The 3,810-nt window shown below is 34.6% G+C and overlaps 1 non-coding gene across 1 annotated transcript; it reads right to left on the reverse strand.

The window, feature by feature from the left end:
• Positions 1–1,725: 1,725 nt before the first annotated feature.
• LOC118150013 (small nucleolar RNA U13) lies at positions 1,726–1,830 on the reverse strand. Its single transcript, XR_004737782.1, has one exon. It is a non-coding gene; the product is annotated as a small nucleolar RNA U13 (small nucleolar RNA).
• Between the last annotated feature and the right edge of the window lie 1,980 nt (positions 1,831–3,810).

Below are 3,810 nucleotides of genomic sequence, written 5' to 3' on the forward strand. Positions count from 1 at the left end.
TTTAGTGTGGACTCCTTGGAAGAAGAGGGCCAGGAAAGGGGTCTCTGGTGCCTCCTAGTTTTCCCAAGGAGTCAATGCTATTAGAGCAAATGTAACCTTCATGAGAGTCAAGAACATGTTGTTCACTTTCAGATCTTAGTGTTTAGCTTAGTGTCTGGCACATGGCACACTGTAATCATTTGTTGTATGAATAAAATAATTCTACATTATTGTTTTTCATGCAAACGTTTTCTGAATTCTTACTGTTTACAGAGCCAAGCCTGGTTCTTGAGAATACACTGCTGAATAAGACAACCTGGTCCTGCTTTCAAGGTGCTTCCACCTACCAGAGGGTACAATTATGTTCCTAGGCAGAATCAAAATAAGCATGCTTTTGTACAAGTAGATTGAAAATCATGTAATGCAATTCATTTTATAGGAAAAGTATAGGGCATTTTTGGATGAAATAAAAAAGACACCTTTGGGGGCACATTTATTTTAATGAAACTCTCATTTGACACAGGCTCTTTCCAATTTTTCACTATTTTATAAATCTTTAGAGATGTATATTATGTATAATCTAACATTTTCTGTAGACTGGAATCTTAGGACTTGCTGGGTCAATGATCATTACATAATTTTGAGATTTGGGATTTTACTGCCAAATTGCTCTTCTAATATTAAGTGGTATATTTTCTATTTCAGTGTTTTTGCCATCATTGGCATCATTGTATTTGAAAAGGTGGCAATTTGTATGAGAATAATAGTGTCTCATTATTTTAATTTTAACTACAGTGATTGCTAGTGAAGTAAAAACTTTTCTTGAACCTGTATTTGCCATTTTTGTATTTGGTTTATCAAATTGATTCATGTCCTTAACTTACATAAGTTTTTAATATGTATTTCTATTATATATGTATGTTTACATTGAGGTATTCAGCTTTTACTTGATTTATAACATTTCTTTATAAGTTATAGAAACAATGCCATTGTGATATATGACGTTATTATATCATTATATATGATAATGCTAGCTTCATTATCCTATATAGTCTAAGTCTATTTTCCCAGGTCTTCATTTCCTTTTCATTCTTGTTATCTTTATGTTTTGATGTTGAAAGATTACATATTTAATCTTTTAAATATCAAAGTTTTAATTTAGAACGTAGAAATACTTTTTTTGCCTAAGATTATGAAAATAATCATTCATCATTTTCTTCTAGCACTTACCTGCTTTCATTTTTTTCATGGTTGAAAATTGATTGTGGTGTAAAAAGTGAAGTGGAAATGATGTTAATTGGGTTTTCCCAAGAACACTGCTCTTTACACACTTTTCTCCCTAATTTGATCTTCTAAAATTATTTGAATAATTTTTAGCTGCTCAAATTTTTAGCTGCTCAAAGACCAGAGGGCCCTCCGGAATGGTCCTTATTCATTTTTCATGCTCTTTTGTGGAATGTTTGGCATATGACTAAGTTACAAATAATGGATGAAGACTGAAGCCATAGGTCTAACTTCCAGAAAGTATAATTGGAGGGTAGGGATTATGCAGCTTTCCTTTTTTTCTTTTCTGCCACATAAATTTCAGACATCATATTTTTAGCTGGAGAATCTATATTGGTGAAGAAACACACACACTAGGATAGCAATGTAGAAAGCTCAACACATCTGGGGTCCCCTGTGACCCTGTGGAACTTCTAAATCCTCCCAGACCGCTTGCTTCTGACTTTTCTCCCCTTTTTTTCACATCAGATGTTTAATGTGCCAATGATGTAACAAGGTTTGAGGGAGGCATGTCTCCCACAAGAGCGTGAAAACCCAGTTATCATGCTTAACAAGCCGCAAAATGATCTACTTCTGGATTTTTTAGATAAGAAGACAAAACCACGTTTCAAAGCCACAATTGATTTAGTTTATCTGCAATTTCAATATCATGTTGTTTTGTAGTTTGCATTTTTACTCTACTTCACAGTTTTCATTGTCTTATCTCTTCTGATTTTGAGGAATCTTTTGTTTGTTTCACCTTCTCATGATTTGGAATTAAATACATTCTTCAGAGTCTTCTAGCAATTGACTTTAAATTTTAACGATACATTCTTTAACACATTTTTCTTTAGTTATCAAGGAATTTGATCATTTGTCCTCATCAAAGTAGCATAATAAATTTGCACTTTTATATTTGTCTTCTGCCACGCTACGCTTTCCTAATACAACCCATGTAATTACTCTTAAATTATTTATAAGAATTTTGTATATATTTTTTCTATTTCTTTTTTTTTTTTTAAAGTTTTTATTGCATTTTAGGTTTTAGGGTACATGTGCAGAACATGCAAGACAGTTGCATAGGTACACACATGGCAGTGTGTTTTGCTTCCTTTCTCCCCTTCACCCACATTTGGAATTTCTCCCCAGGCTATCCCTCCCCAGCTCCCCCCCCCGCTGACCCTCCCCTTTTCCCCCCAGTAGACCCCAGTATTTAGTACTCCCCTCCCTGTGTCCATGTGTTCTCATTTTTCATCTTTTCTATTTCTTTTTGTGTTTACTTTGTATCATTTGTACTTGTGTTTGTAATAAAACTTACCTAGGCTGAATTTGCTGCAGAGACAATTTTAGTTCTTGATACTATTTGTTTTCTAATACAATGCTCCCAGGCTTGTAATCTTTATTTTTCTTTCTTTTTTTTCTTTGACACAGGGTTTTGCTCTTTCACTCAGGCTAGAGTGCAGTGGTGCAATCTGGGCTCACTGCAACCTCCGCCTCCCAAGTCAAGCAACTCTCAGGCTTCAGCCTTTGCAGTAACTGGGATTACAGATGTGCACCACCACACCCAGCTAATTTTTGTATCTTTAGTAAAGGGGATTTTACCATGTTGGCCAGACTGGTCTTGAACTCCTGGCCTCAAGTGATCTGCCTGCCTTGGTCTCCCAAAGTGTTGGGATTATAGGCATGAGCCACTGTGCCTGGCCTCTTTCTTTCTTTTATTAAAGACATCTTTAGGTTATTTTTTCCTAAGAAAGGTATTGTTATAAGACCTCATGTAAGATCTTAAGTGTTTAAAAATATTTTTCCCTTTGTCTGAATTGAAAATTCTTAGGTTCTACATTTTTTTCTCAAAACTCTAAACATTTTATGTGTTTGAAACTTAATGCTATATACAAATATAAGCTCATCTTGACTTCGTTTTTTCTTAGTGACCACGTTTTTTCCAAGTGAATGCTTACAAGATGTCTTTTTGTTTTGTAGTTATAAAATAGTTTCAGAATGTTTTATGCATAATTTTTATATCCATCTTTTTTTGTGGATCATGGGGAGTGAGTCTTTTTGCTTGAACACTTAGGCTTTTCAACTCAACAACATTTTATTTGTTTATGATTTCATTACTGTTTTCTTTCTAATTATCTTGATATTCTCCTAAGAAAGACACTAAATTAATTAGTTGATTTTCCAACCTCTCCTTCAAGATCATCATCTTGCTCATCACTTACATCTTTGTTTTCTCCTTCTCTTTTAAAAGGTTCTGAAATTTTCCCTCCACCAGATGTCTTTGATTTGTCATGGTGACATCTGCTTTTCATGTGCTCTTTTTCTCTGCTATTAGCCTTGCAGTCTCTCTTCTCTGGCCCTTCCTGCACACAACATCTGCCTCCTTTTATTAGTGAGTTATTGTGATTTTAAAATCTCAGCTTGAGATTTAATTGAATTTAATCTTTTAATCTCGTCTTGAGTTCATGTCAACCTGTTCACTTTCTGTGGCTCTTTGAAGAAGCCCGGCTGTCTGGTGGCTCGTTGAAAGCACCCAGTTTCCTAGAACTTAATATTGATTCTTTCAGT

Source organism: Callithrix jacchus, chromosome 21 (genome assembly GCF_049354715.1).
Source record: "Callithrix jacchus isolate 240 chromosome 21, calJac240_pri, whole genome shotgun sequence".
NCBI lineage: Eukaryota > Metazoa > Chordata > Mammalia > Primates > Cebidae > Callithrix > Callithrix jacchus.